Here is a 15,521-nt window from a genome sequence, read left to right as displayed (position 1 = left end):
CTACAATTCACATAGTTGTGAATAGTATAGTACTGGGATAAGCCTTTTATCTCACTTAACCCTCACACATCTTTTGAATGTGGGCACTACTGTCCACATTATGTAAATGATAAAAATTGGCCTGGCACATTTTGTTGTTACCAGTTACCCAGCTACCATGCTACAGTCAGATTTTGAACTTGGAAGTGGCCAGTGCCAATGTCCAGGCCAACTTCCCTGGTGTTCTCCTGCTCTCAGCCTCTTCTATTCTTCAGATGGAGTGTGGTAGAAAGGTGTGCCTCACAGCAGGGCCCTGCTTACTTAGGTTAGCTTGCTGCCTAATACAGTGGTCCCCAACCTTTTTGGCACCAGGGACCAGTTTCCTAGACGACAATTTTTCCACAGACCAGGGGTCGGCTGGGGGGATGGTTTCAGGATGAAGCTCTTCCACCTCAGATCATTAGGCATTAGATTCTCATAAGGAGCATGCAACCTAGATCCCTCACGTGTACAGTTCACAGTAGGGTTTGTGCTGCTGTGAGAATCTAATGCCACTGCTGATCTGACAGGAGGCGGAGCTTAGGTGGTAATGCTCACTCTTCCACCACTCACCTCCTACTATGCCACCTGGTTCCTAACAGGCAATGGACTGGCAGCAGTCCATGACCCGGGGATTGGGGACCCCTGGCCTAATACATATGTTTCACAACCTTGTAACAGACAGTTCATCTAATTAATTTGAATGGAAACTTAGTGATCGGCTCCATACAGGCAGAAAAATAATCCATCCCATTGTGATAACAATAGATTTACTTAGATAATAGAAGTTACTGCTTCCGATCAATTTGACAATGGTTTTTCTCATAGGAAATTTCAAACTGTGTCACCAGATACTTGAGAAATTACTATGGAACACATGAAAAATGGATATAGAACAATTTAGCAGTATGTGGAGGACCTCCTCAAAGGTGGTCCTACTCCTTGACCTACTGATTCTACTTAAAGAAATGTTTTCCTAAGAACGTAATTAGAGATGTGATCAAAAATATATGTATAAGGATATTCACTATAGCACTATTTATAGTGGTGAAAAATTGGAAAAAAAAAAAGACCTATATGACCAAAAGTAGAGAATTGGTTAAGTACATTATGGTATATTCAACTGAAAGAATATTTCATGACTATTGAAGTATTTTAGAAGAGTGTTCATTGATAACATAGGGAAATGTCCACACTGTAATAAGTGAAAAAGATAGAATATAAAACTACATATGATCCCAATATTTTCAACAAGTGAGAATGTAAATAACTTGAGGTTGGATTTTTGGTTTAGTGAAATGAAGAATAAGTATTTGTTCCTATAACTAAGTCTGAATCTAAATGAAGAAAAAGTCTTCATTCCCATAAACTAAAGATTAGTTTCCATAACTAATTCTTTCTTAAAGATTTTAGGAAACAACCTAGAGAAAATGTTGGCAGTTGAAGAAACACTTTCATCAGCCTAAGTCCCCAGTGAAATGAGTAATAGGATAGTTAAATATCAGCCTTGAAACTATTAAATACTTCATGTTTCTCTTTATTTTTCTTCTTTACCTTAAAATGAATTTAACCAGAAGTTACCTTCTGATAAAAGGTGATGTTTTTGTAATTTCATGTTTCTTTAAAAGCAGACTCTTTCAAAGAACAGCAGAGATATCTATGACATTCGGGTCACAGTTGCTTCACTACCATGATATTGACACAGGTTGGTCAATTGACAAACCTTTATCTGATCAGAAAAATGGCACATCAGAGATTTGCACAGCCAACATGGAAGATGTCTCATATCCACCATCCTGTCTAGTGGCAGTCATATGGATAAGGGAGGCAATTTCTCTTTTATACTACAGGTGGAAATTGGAGAGAGAGGTAGGGTATTGGAGTGCTGAGTACAGCACCATTGCCTGAATGAGAAAGCCCAAGTCATCAAAATACTATCTTAATACTACGGGAATCAGAGCAGAAGAAAATTAGTGTGTTCTTCAACACATGGGAAAACAGCTATAAATGAGAACCATGTATGTCCTGGAAGGACTTTTGTCATAAAGTGTAAAATATCAACACTCACAGTCAGTTAAAGAAAGTCTTCAGATCTGGGTAGGATTAGATTGGAGAGAAATCTGAATCAAGCATTTGTGAAGAAGCTACCAATTTATACTTAGCTATTTTTGCTAATCTTGTTTTTATAATCATATCTCTGAGAACACTTAGGTGTTTAGAAAATAGTGATAACTACGTGTGACCTCTTATCGGGTGGCAGTATTGTCCAATTGGAAAAAAATACCCGAGAAGAAGTTAAAAGTGAGCTGAAGGCCAGCCTTGCAAATCTAGCCAATCAAATGATTGTAGACATCACACCTGTCTCCTTCTCTAAGCCAAATGTGAGAAAAAAATAAGATATTGAAGCAGTTTCATGCAGGGGATACAATTGGAGCCATGCTACCTATGGAACAAAATACTAGCCTCTTAGCATTACATTCAAGATTATATATAATCTGACTCCAAATACCTTTCAGCTTCCTCTCTGTCTCACCATGTCTCTCATCACTGCAGGAACACTGTTCTTTCTCTTTCTCTTGAGTGAGCCACACACTTCAGGGAGCCAGAGCCTCAGCCCATTAAGTTCCCTCCTCCTGGACTGGCCTGAAATGCTCTGCTTCTTTTCTTTGCTTGTCAAGATCACTCTCCCCGCTCCAGGCCCAATCAAATACCACTTCAGCCAGAAATTATCCATCCTTTTCCATACCTGTAGGTTTTATACCTGCCTTCATTTCATGCTTATTTTATTCGGCCTTACATTTTTGCTGGCTGTTTGTTTCTCTCCCCTATCGGATCATTATTCATTTGCATGCACCTCCGATGCCAGCCAAATGAGTTCATACAACAGGCACTTAATAAGTGTTTGCTGCATTTAGTCAAGTATAATATGCTGTATGAATATTAAAATGTTTGATACAGGCCATATGTACAACCAGATTTTCCAGACAAAATATATGAAGAAATATGACCTTGGGACAGAATATTTGAAATTGAACTGACACTACAAGACCCAGGTTGCGAAGGCTACTATAATCCGTAGTAGTAGCGAACGTTTTGGGGTATTTGCTTCATTCTAGGTATTACACTAAGTTCTTTCCATATAATATCCCATTTGATCATCCCAACACAAGGGAGTGGGCCTCATAGCAGGCACTAGTGTCTTTTGTAACAACTTCCTTTGTTCTGACAATGACAATTTTTCTCCAACTCTCATTGGTATTCTGTAGTGTTTGATGATTTTCCTATTCCTGGGGAACCTCTAAAATGTATCAACTCTTAGGAGGATGGACTTCTCCTAAGTAAAATAGTCATGCATGGGAAGGAATTGTGATATGACCTCAATTAGTTAGAAAAAATCTCGTGGAAGAGATTAGTCCTGCTTTAGCAAATATTTATGAGGACACACTATGTGGCAAAGTACTTAGTAAACACTGGGGACAGAAAACAGAGATGCCACCTAACCACATGCACAGGAGTTTAACCGCAAAAACAGACATTAATGAAATAATCGCACAGATACATAATTACAGCCCATGATGAGGGCAGGTGCTGTGAAGGAAATGTATAGACAGCCATGAGCATGTCTAAGCTAGCCTAGTGAGGGAGGTGCCAGTCAAGGAAGGTTTCTCAGAGATCCGGAAAACCAATAGATGGTAGCCAGGGCAGTGATTCTCCAAGCATGGTTCTAGGACTAGCAGGATTAGCATCACCTGGGGACTCGTTAGAATTGCAAATTATCAGGTCCCACCTCAGGCCTACAGTATTAGAAATTACCAGGAGTGGTGCCCAGTATTGTGGCATTTTAACAAACCCACCAGGCAATTGTGATAGACCCTCAAGTTTGAAAACCACTATACCAGCAGATGAGATGAGCTGGGGATGGGGCTGAGGCAGAGCATTCCAGCTACAAGAAGTCATAACTACAAGAAGCAGTACAGTGAGTCCCCAAGGCTGGGAGGAACACAGTGAGCAGGTGGAACTGCCAGGAGGCCAGTGCAGACAGCCAGAGGAAAGCGGGGTGGGGCAAAGCTGGAAGACATACTGGTCAGATGGCTTCAGGGCTGGTGGTAAGATTCTGCCCACTGTCCTGAGAGCTGTGGAAAGTCACTGAAGAGTTTCAAGCAGGAGTGTGATAGGATCATTTTAAAAGCATCCCCCTAACCCAGCATAGAAAACTGATGGAGGGGAGTGGATGTGAAGAGATTCATTTGGAGGTGACTTCAGTCCTCTGATCTGAAAAATCACTGAATGGAGGGATAGGACATGAAAACAGAGGGAGGTGATATATATGGAGGAGGTGACAGTGAAAGGGCTTTGGCAATATTTGGAAATGGGGATGGAACCTAGGTTTCTGGCTTATGAAACCAGATTGACGATGGTGGTCCCAGTCACTGACATACAGAAGGTAGAGGTCATGGGTTTCATTTGGATCATATGGATTTTGAGGTATAACCTAGACCCTGGCAGAATTTGCATGGATGAAAGCCACGGAAAAAAAATTATTCTCGAAGGGGAGATATGGTGACCACTGAGCTAACAAATGGAGATGGAAGTGAGTTTTTTGATGTTTGTTTGCCTGTTTTATCATTCATCCATCCATTCATCCATTCATTCTACCTATTACACCCTTCTAAGAACACGGAAGCATTTTAACAACAGAAGAGGAAGATTGGTAGATAGGATCAGAACCAGCTATGGCAGATCTTGATTTCCAAGCTAATGGTGTTGGATCACCATTGAAGGTAGTCAGAGTAACATCATGGCAGAGGTATGATTCAGACGGGTCGCCTAGCACCTAGCCTGTGTTGTACACAGGCAAGAAACTAGGGGGAAGACCATCACAGTACACTCTAAGAATGCAAAAGGACTCTCATTCTTTCTAATTGTAATATAAAGTTAGCACTTGGGGACGACTGGCACATTCACATACATCCATTCATTCATTATATTCCCTCCGTGTGGCTATGTATCTTTAACCTGTATAGTCATACAGTTTGGGAATAGGACAAGATAAACTTTGAGAGTGTGGAATCTAGGTCTTTTTCTCCCTTTTAGTTTTCTAGAACCAAGCAGAGGTTAGGTATTTTAACAGATGCTAATGTTAATTAGAAGTGAAAGACCTACACTTAGTAGGCACTCGAAATCTATTAAATTGAATTGGATTGACATCAGTGGTGTCTTGAAAGAAGATGCAGCACAACACTGGACTTCTCAAGGAGAAAGGGCTGAGCCATGGGGGCCCTTGCATGAGAATTAGGACCTTGGTGACCCCCATCTGTTCCTCCTTTCCTCTCTCCCTCCCCCACCGCTGCCATGGCGACATGTCTGGAATCACAGTAAGCCTTATACCCCAGAGAAAACAATACTCTGTTTGAATGGTGTAAGTTGGCCTCTAAGCTCACGATCTGCAGGCCCCATCCCCCACAATCAGGGGATTCTTACAAAAGGCAGCTTTTTACCAGAGGGTCGGCCGCACTGCTGCTCATCGATTTCAGCCCATTTTATCCCTCGGCACTTTCACTTGTTTGTTTTTGAACTCACACCACAGCCTGGATGCTGTGCGTTTCATTTTGGCGTGAAGTTACTGATGTGACCGTCTGCATCCCCTCCGCTCAGCCTCTCAGAGCACCGTGATTCTTTCTTTTTTGTGTCTTGTCACTGCTGTTGACTCACCACGCTGGGCTGTTGGAGCTAAACTGAATTAGTAACAATGCAATCAACATCTCTATTTTTATCTTTGCACCCCCCTCTCTTCCTCCCCTCCTGACTGACTCACCATTTCTAGGTCTCAGAGCTTGGCAGTCTTAGAATTATATTGGAGCTGGGGTGAATATATGCACAGATGTGATATTTCTACCATTCAACACAATGAGTGTTTTATTTTTTTTCCTGGTAGCACAAGGGTTCAGGCATTAGAAGTATTATTTATTATGCTCATCGTCGTCCGTATTGTTGCTGTGTTACTGCTCAAGCTGGTGTTTATCTCCTGAGGTCTGAGATGAATTGTAGGCAAGGCAGGGAGCCGGGATCTGATTTCTGAAACTCGTCTTCAGAGGAAACTTCAGTTGTGAACTAAAACTTTTAACTTTGTCCCAGTTGAATTCTGGAAGCCTGAACTGGAATCTATATAAAGTATATACTAAACACAAAGTAGTAGTAGTAGTACCTTTAAAAAATGCACAATGAATGCAGAATATCTTATTCTGCCTAGGCCTCTGCATGCTGTTCATTATATTAATTTTATAATTTATGGAGATAGATCTATTAAGAACCTGGGCTTTTGGAGCCCAGATTTGAATTTGTTTCTGCCAGTTATTATCTGTAATCTTGAACAAATTACTTAATTTCTTTGTGTCTTTTCTTTTATAAAATGGAGACTTTCACCTCTCATGCAAATGTCATAGTCCATATCTCATAAAATTGTTTTAAGGATTAAATAAGCTAGTATTTATAAAGCACTTTAAAGTGCCTAGCACATAATAAGCTCTCAATGAATGTGGGCTATTATTATTCAGCAGGCCATATTTACCTGTTATAAGAGAAATGATTCATTCCTGAAAACAGTTTCTTTTAGCAAGCACAGTACACTTCAGGATCTTACTTTCCCTTATTCCTGAATTTACAAGCCATCCATGTTATGGATACTAAGTGGACACCAAGTTCCAGAACAGACCTATTTGTCTTTCGTTCATAAGTCGAGCTTTCTAGCTTCCTAGTCTGCCTTTTGCATAGCCAGAATTTTAGTTTCTCATCAAAATTAGGTTTTGGCTGTCATGTGGTCTAAATCCAAGTACACTTACTTTTCTTCTCCAGATAATTATATTTTACATAGAATGACTTTTCCTTGGCTTATCTAATGCTGCCTCATTAGACTCTAAACCCTAATGAGACTGTTTCATTTCTATAGCACAGCCATGGAAATAGCATATAAAACTCTCTGTAGAAAATTCCCTTTGTCTTCCATCACCCAGGTTCCTCCAGCCCTACGCTCTTTACTGGGTGTGGGAAGGAAGAGCAGTTGCTGGACTATTTTGGCAAGAATCCAAAGAGAGGGTCACAAAGCTCAGCTGCAGGTAAGATTTGGAAGGTCCCCAGAAAACTCCCAGCCACTGTGTGCCCGAGAAACTACATTATCAGCATTGCCTACCAAGTCTTGCTGGTGGGGGGAGGGTGTTACCCACCTTTCAGCTATCATAGCTGTACCAAAAATTATCTGAACCACACAGTTCATTGCAGTTTGTTCATATCTACACAGCAGCCACAAATCAAGAGAAGCTTGGGCACAAGATCTGTGGGAAGCAGTGCTGGGAGTTTTGAAATGGTCCCCCGTAACAGGAAGCCCTCTCGGGATGGCTTCCAAAGCCTGAGGGAATTAAACACACTCGAGTCACCTTCGGTCTGATTAGGTGTTCAGGGATAGCTAGTTGGCTGTTTTGTTTTTTAGTCAGTATCTTTAGCCAGCTAATAGTTACATAACTTGAGATCACAGAGTTCTGTAAGGCATAAGCCTTATATGATAGGAAGCATCATCGCCATCCTGATTTCTGCTCTCCAAAGCTTTACAAATTTTTAGCTACTTCTTCTAGTATGAATCTGTGCTTCTAAATAACATGTTTCTGCAATTATCTCTTGATTATTATGTTTTAGATATTACCTATCGACTTTCTACCATGGAAAAGGGAGACCTACCTACAGTTCTCTTTCTGCCTCTCAGATATGCTTCCTCTTCCTCCATCTTCCTAATTATTGATATATCACAACTTTTGGTGAAATCATCATTCTGTGTGTGTGTGTGTGTGTGTGTGTATGTACTATAGCTAGCTGCATGTTGGGCTTTGATGACATTTCTGTTGCCACTTTTGCTTTTTCTCCAGTTACTGGCTCTGTTTCCTTATTTCCTTGCTCAGTTTTTTGTGGTCCTGTCCTGAAATCATTCACAGAGTCTTCATCAGAAGGGTGAATCTTCTCTGGATACATTTGCAGACATCAGGTAATCAATCCATTTCTTTTTCTTTCTGGGATCCTTCCTCCTGGAGTCCTGCATCCTTTGGCCCCTGTCTGGATGGCTGCAGAGCCGGCACCCTGAACCTTTGCTTCAGAACTTGAGCCTGTGGGGACCCAGTTCATGGATTCCAAGTATTCTCTGGCTTGGTTTAGTCCCCATTTCAGTGGAATGTATTCTCTGATCACTGCCTGAGAAAGGGTACATGAGAGGTAAAATTTGGGGCCTTGCATGTATGAAAATAGCTTTATTCTGCTCACGTCTGACCAAATAGAGGATTCTAGGCTGTAAATAACTTTCAGGAGGAATTTTGAAGCACTTCATGAATTTTCTTCTTGCTTCCAAGGTTGCCACCAAAAAGTCCACTGCCATTCTAATTCCCACTTTTGGAAACACCTAGGATCTCCTTTATTTTTAGCTTTCTGAAATTTCACAGTGGTATTCCCTGCTATGGCCCTTTTTGCACCCATTGTTCAGGGAATTTTCTGGGCCTTTCAACCTGAAAGTTCATGTCCTTCAGTTCTGTGAAAGTTTCTTTTATGATTTCATTGATAATTTTATGATGTTCCCTACTCTATTTTTTCTTATCGTTTCGGTAACTCCTGTTATTTGGATCTTGTACCTTTTGGACTGAACCCCTATTTTCTTATCTTTTTCTTTTCTATTATTCATATTTTTTACTTTTGTTCTATTTTTGAAAGATGTTTTTAACCTAACCTTCCCACTCTTTAATATTATTCCTATTACTATATTTCTAATTTATGAGAGTTTTATTTTAATTTTCTAAATGTTTATTTTTATGCCATCCTATTCTTAACTCAGATTCTCCCTTTTTTTTTTACATTTCTGAGAATATATTAAAGATTTTTTTAAATGTTCTATTGCTTTTATTTTCTACTTTCTCTCTTCCATGTATTTATTTATTCGGAGCCTGCATTTTATATTAGAGGCTTTCCTCAAATGTGTGGTCATCTTTACCTGTACCTTCATCGTGAAGAGTAAGATACTAACAACCTAACTTGGAGCCTTGTTTTCATAAGGACTCTCAAGCGGCGGTGATTGGCCTGAAACCCAGCTGTGGGGAATCCAAGATCTGTTAGTCATTCCTCACAGGCTGGTTAATTTCCCTAGATAGGAGTCTACTGGGCTTCTGTCTAGAAGTTGTAAGACTGGCTGCCAGTGTTCTTGAAGCCAAGCACCAGACAGGTTTGGAGTGAAGTAAGATTATCCCACCACTGAATTGTAGATTTCCACTTAATTCCCATTTCTGTTACAGCACTCCCAACTTCGACTGAGCTTTGTGTCCCTGTGCCAGAACTCTCTGTTTCTACTTTTGCAAAGAGTAAAACCACCAACTCTTTTAGGGTGGAGAAGGAACAATAGGATGGCCATGTACTGTGCACGGAATGAGGGATGAGGGAGAAGGTCTCAGAGTCTACGACTTCTAATACAGAATTTCAACTACTCATACTGTTTTTTTAGCCCCATGTGCACCTTCATCATCAGAGGTACCTAGTGCCTCCAACTCCTAGGCTCTTTAAGATTTTCTTTTTTTGAGACAGAGTCTTGCTCTGGTGGATAGAGTACAGTAGCACAACCATAGCTCACTACAGCCTTGACCTGGGCTCAAGTGATCTTCTTGCCTCAGCCTTCTGAGTAGCTAGGACTACAGGTGCATGCCACCACACTCAGCTAGTTTTGTAATTTTTTGTAGAGACAGGGTCTAGCTCTGTTGCCAGGCTGATCTCTAACTTCTGGTGATCCTCCCTTCTCAGCCTCCCAAAATGTTAGGATTATAGGTGTGAGCCACCACGCCTGGCACCTCTTTAAGATTATTAACATACATTAGCTAACTTCTCCTTGGCTTTCCCCCACTGAATGTTTTTAATTTCAGCTTTTCCTGCTCTACTGAATTAGTTACTGCACATTCATCCACTTTCTAGTTCCCAAAATTATGTTAACACTTCATATATGTTTTTGTCTCCTCTCTGACACTTAATACAGAGTTTTGCTTTTCAGAAAATTCTGTCTTTTGTCATTTTTGTGGAGTGTGAGAGGTAAAGTAGAAAAGAAATGGAGATAAACATGTATTCAGTCATCAATGTTTAACTGCAGTTATGATCTGACCCTTTAATTCTAAGAAATACCTTCACCATCTATGTGCATCAAAATAAAATTGTCAGGTTACTTGGCAAATCCTTCATTCTGGAGTATTACCACTTGGAGCTGCCATAGTAATGTGGGTCTGCCTCAGAATTAAGAAATGCAATGTGATTCTAGAGCTATCCCAGGAAACTTAAGTCAGGTTTCCCTGGTTCACCAGTAAGTAGTCTAAAATTCACAGGTCAGAACCAACCAATTCCCTGGATTCTGACCTGAGATCCAGACTGTAACTCCAGAGCAGCCGAAGTAGCTAATACTACCCAAGCCATGGGCTGAAGATACCAGCCCACACTCAGCCCCTTGTCCAAGGCTTTTCTAGACTGTGTGCACTCTGGAAACACAGGATGATGGAGGCCCTTAGTGAATTAAATTTAGGTTCAAATTCCAGCTCTACCCTGTAATAGGATATCAGTTCAGATTGCTTTGTCTGTATGTTAGAAGCACTCTATAACAATGGCGTAAGTTTTAAAAAGTTTCATTTTCCTCATGTAATAAGAAGACAGATATAGGCAGATGAGAGGAAATGTAACTGATGCGCAATGTCAGCTATTTCATATCTCCTTCTGTCTGCCTACCTAATGCATGGCTTTTATCCTCATGCTTGTTATCTCAAGGTCACAGAATGACGTCTTCACGGCTGGCCTTACGTCTGCACTCTAGGCCAGAGGAAAATGAAGAATGCAACAGAAGAAAAGGGCAGGGCCAGTCACAAATTCCCAACATACTTCTACAGACATCTCATTGGCCAGAACTGTATTACATGGCCACCCCTAGCTGCAAGGGAGGCAGGAAAAAATCCCTCCTCAAGTACAATCAGGATTCTAACAAAGAGAAGGAATATTAGCTAGGCAGCCAGTGGTGTCTACCACACTAGGCAAAAAATTATTTAAATTCACTTGATTTTTATAACCCTAACTATAAAGTGAGAATAAAAAACCTACCACATAGAGTTGTAGAGAAGAATAAAGGGGAAAATATTTAGAAGATGCATACCTGACACATAATGTGCCCTCCATAAGTGTTAGTTTCCTTCTCTGGGATCCTTCTGTGATCACTCACAGATCCCTCTGTGCTCTGATTTCTGAACATACCACAGTATCATATGCTGTGAAGACCTATACAGATATATATTACTTGATAAAAATTAATTTTAGGCCAGGCATGATGTCTCGTGCCTGTAATTCCAACACTTTGGGAGGCCAAGATGAGAGGATCACTTGAGGCCAGAAATTTGAGATCAGCCTGGGCAACATAGCTAGACCCTGACTCTAAAAAATTTAAAAATTAGCTGGGTGTGGTGGTGTGCCTATAGTGCCAGCTACTCAGGAGGCTGAGGCCAGAGTATCACTTGAGCCCAGGAGTTTGAGGCTGCAGTGAGCCATGATGGGGCCACTGCACTCCAGCCTGGGTGACAGAGCCAGACCCTGTCTCTTAAAAAAAAAAAAAAAAATCAATTTTGGTTTACACATTGCATGACACCTCTTGGCAAAGCATTAGGAAAAATGAAATTTGGAAATCACAAGTCAAAAAAATGTATTTTTCGCTAGAATGTCTGAATATAAGACTATAAAGATGATTTTACTGTCTATGTCTTTATTTCTCCTCCCTTTATAACTATCCACCCACCAACCTCTCTTTACTAAACTCTTCTCTTGATCCCTTGAGAGGTTCCTCAGTTTGTATTTACCATTATTCATCTACAAAGCTTTATTATGCAGTCACTGGAGCATCCGTGTGTGTGTGTGTACGTGCAGGTGTAAATGTATATTTCTTTAACCAGCCCAACAACTGACCACCCCTGTGCTTTCTTCACACAGCAAACCAGGTGGGAGTCAGGAAGGTGGGGGCTCACATGTAGGGTGGGTTATGGCCAGCCAAGCCTGCAACTGAGTATTTATGAAAACAAAAATGCTCTGTTAGAGTTTGGGTCTCAGAGGGTGAGAACACATATGGTTTCCGTGGTTTTGGTCCACAGAGTTTTCCCGCCTGTACCTACGATGGACTGTTTCCCATCCTGCCTTGTTTCCCGCCCCAGGCCCCGTGACTGACGTGTGCCGGTGCACAATCTCGCAGAGGGTGGGGACCAGGGTCACATCTCCACAAGCTACATTGGAAGGGGCCTTTGTTTTCTCTCTAGCAAAATAAGCATGGGTAACAGGGTAGAGGTTTGGTGCTGTGGCTGCTTCCGTACAGTGAAAAAATAAACAATATTCCAATCCCGCATAAGCCAGGCTGCCTCCTAAAATCAGCAGCTAAGAGCACATCCTCTCAAGATAAACACAGAAGGGAAAGAAAGAAAGAAACCTCTCCTTCCCCATTTAAAAATGTTTCCCTTCTGTCATGGCCCTTGTGTAGCTAGTCTTTGCCTACATTAAGTTCTGGCTGTCTGTGTAGAAAAAAATGCCACAGTCCAAAGGAGAAGCTCTTTCACAGGGAAAACAAAAGGCAGCTGTCAGTTTAATCCCAAGCTCCCTGATAACATTCCAGCAGAGTTCCTTTTCCTGGAGATGAAATAAGAACCCTGGCAGGCCCTTTTGACTGGTCACATAAATCATTTGTAGTAATTGCTCTGAGAAAGGAGAGCCTCTCAGGCTCCAAAGAGTGAGCAGGGGAGTCACACACCGACATTCTTTCTTTCTGTCTCTCATAAACACACACACATGCACACTCACAAACACACCCTGTGCCACTGCCACTAGCTGGTCTCACACACGTGTGCATGCACCCACACGCACACCCCTCATCGCAAGGATCGCTGAGGGGAGTTGCTCACACTTGGGTAAGATCAGTGAGCCACGTATATTTTTCAAAAGCATAATACGGAATATCATAAACAGCTTATGTTTCCTTCTCTTTGAGATTGAGGCCATGTAAATTGTTCTGAGTATGGTTTGGGAGGGGATATTGGGAGAATTGACAGGAAATGTGCGAGGGAGAGAACACAAAGGTAAGAGGGGGAATGGCAGTGACTGGCTTTGTTAGGCTTATCCATTGCTGTGTATCCTATAATGTGTCACCTGCTTCCTCCTTTTTGCCTTTTCTGGTGAGAACTGAGATGTGGTCATAAAAATCCCCCATCCTGTGATCTGGGAGTTGCTGCTGAGGCTTGGCAGTTCACTAAGGACCGAACTCTGAAAAGCCACAAAGCTATAATATCCCTTCCCCTCTGTGGCCAATAAAGCTGGTGATAATCAAATAACAGGGCTTAGAAGTGGTATGGTGCCTGCAGCGGTTGGCCACAGGCCGGTGATATACACCCTTCACTTGTAGGCTGATGTGTGTTCATTGAAAATATTGAGGCCACCAGTGATGTTGGTGGGGGGCTCCCCCAGGCACACACAGTTGTTTGAAGAATGAATGGATGGATGAATAAATACATGAATGGATGGATGGATGAATGAATGATAGATAAGTTGAGCTCACTGCTATGTTATGAAAATAGCTGGAAAAGTCAGAAAAATTGGATAGCTCCTCTGACAGGTGAATGCCTGGCCCCTCTCCACACACTGCAAGTTATAGCTGTTCTCAGCATTGTGCCCGTGGATAGAGAAGAGAAAGTGAAGGAAAGGAAGAGCCAAATATGAATGGGGGAGTGTACCTTACCCCACTCCACTCTTCAATCCTGATTATAGAACAGCCCTGGTTATGAATCAGTGCTGCCATTGAACATGCAACTTGGTAAGCTAAAATTCACTGTCATTTTGTTTTGTTTGATAAGAAAATATATCAAATTTAGAGTGTATCATGTATGGCTATATGCTTTGTCAAGCTAATAATAAAGTCAGCCTTCTTTATTTCTTTCCCAATTTATTTGACACCAATGATCTAACTTCAAAAGGAGAGCAAACGAGGGTTGGCAAAGAACTGTGTTCCTCCCAGTGTAGCTCACGTGTAAAAGCAGTGTGTTTTCTACCACAAGGCTCTTCTGCCACTGAGGCACGGAGTGTTTTAGGGTACGTGTATTCTCCCTTGTGGTATCCTACGGTGTCTGAGCTCAGGCCATCGATCCTTGGTTGGATCTTTCTCCCATCTGCCCCACCCATAGCCTTGGATATAATTTATCATTCTTCTCTTGGCTACCAAGCCAGTTGTTACAGGCCGGCATGTGTAGGTGTACTGAACCAAAGATGGCTCCTGAGTATGGCTAAACAAGTGCAGGGTTTAAGATAATTCCGAATCGAGGCTTTCAGATATAGGTTAGTAGATTTTTGCTTTCATCTATAAGGTCTGCTTAGGTTGGAGTTCTAAACTCAGACATACACAAAAAAACAAATAATAATAGCGTATATGCATATGATACTTTACAGTTTGCAAAGCAGCTTTTCGAATGGCAAGTGTTGTCAGTTGTTATTTTTAAGCTGAAGAAACCAAAGTTTAGAGAACGATAAATGGTTTATTTAGGGTCATAGAGCCAACAAGTGGCAGAAACCGGAATAGAAGCCAGGTGATGACACAGCTAATTTAGTTTGCACTGAACGTATATTGTCTCTTTAAATTATTATGGTGAATTTTAACAAATTCCTTTTTACATAATATTTTAAGCCTAAAAAGTCTGTTTATTTTAGAAATTTAAAGAAATATGCACCTGATGTGTTTTTAAAATCATGCCTAATCCTACCATTCAAGATGATCTCTCTGTATCATTTGGAAGTGATGCATACTAGTTAATTTCTATGCATATGAGACAAATATAATGTCTTGATTTAGACAGCATTAAATCCAACAGCATTTGGTTTTGTATCCTACTTTTTTCACTTCTATTATTGAGGTTTTTGGTCATTTAACATTCTTTATAAAACTTGATTTTTAATGCCTCCATAATTTTCCCATAAATTATTTAAAAATTAACCTGTCACCTATTGTTGAACATTTTAGTTGTTTACCTTTTGTTGTTCACAAACATCCTTTTAAATCTATCTTCAGTGGAATTTCTGATTATTTTCATAGTGTAGATTCTTTTTTTTTTTTTTTTTGAGACAGAATCTGGCTCTGTCGCCCAGCCTGGAGTGCAGTGGCGCCATCTCGGCTCACTGCAAGCTGCGCCTCCCAAGTTCACGCCATTCTCCTGCCTCAGCCTCCGAGTAGCTGGGACTACAGGCACCCGCCACCACGCCCGGCTAATTTTTTGTATTTTCAGTAGAGATGGGGTTTCACCTTGTTAGCCAGGATGGCCTCGATCTCCTGACCTCGTGATCTGCCAGCCTCGGCCTCCCAAAGTGCTGGGATTACAGGCGTGAGCCACCGCGCCCAACCTCATAGTGTAGATTCTTAAAAGAGCAATTGCTGGGTTGGAAGTTGT

At 41.2% G+C, this 15,521-nt stretch overlaps 1 protein-coding gene across 4 annotated transcripts in view; it reads left to right on the top strand.

The window, feature by feature from the left end:
* The window catches only part of MAML3 (mastermind like transcriptional coactivator 3), a 441,377-nt gene that overhangs the window by 336,042 nt on the left and 89,814 nt on the right, over window positions 1–15,521 (top strand). The window lies entirely within an intron of this gene.

Source organism: Symphalangus syndactylus, chromosome 4, assembly GCF_028878055.3.
Source record: "Symphalangus syndactylus isolate Jambi chromosome 4, NHGRI_mSymSyn1-v2.1_pri, whole genome shotgun sequence".
Classification (NCBI taxonomy): domain Eukaryota; kingdom Metazoa; phylum Chordata; class Mammalia; order Primates; family Hylobatidae; genus Symphalangus; species Symphalangus syndactylus.
Note: the sequence above shows the minus strand (reverse complement) of the source record. Positions and strands in the feature narration are given on the sequence as shown.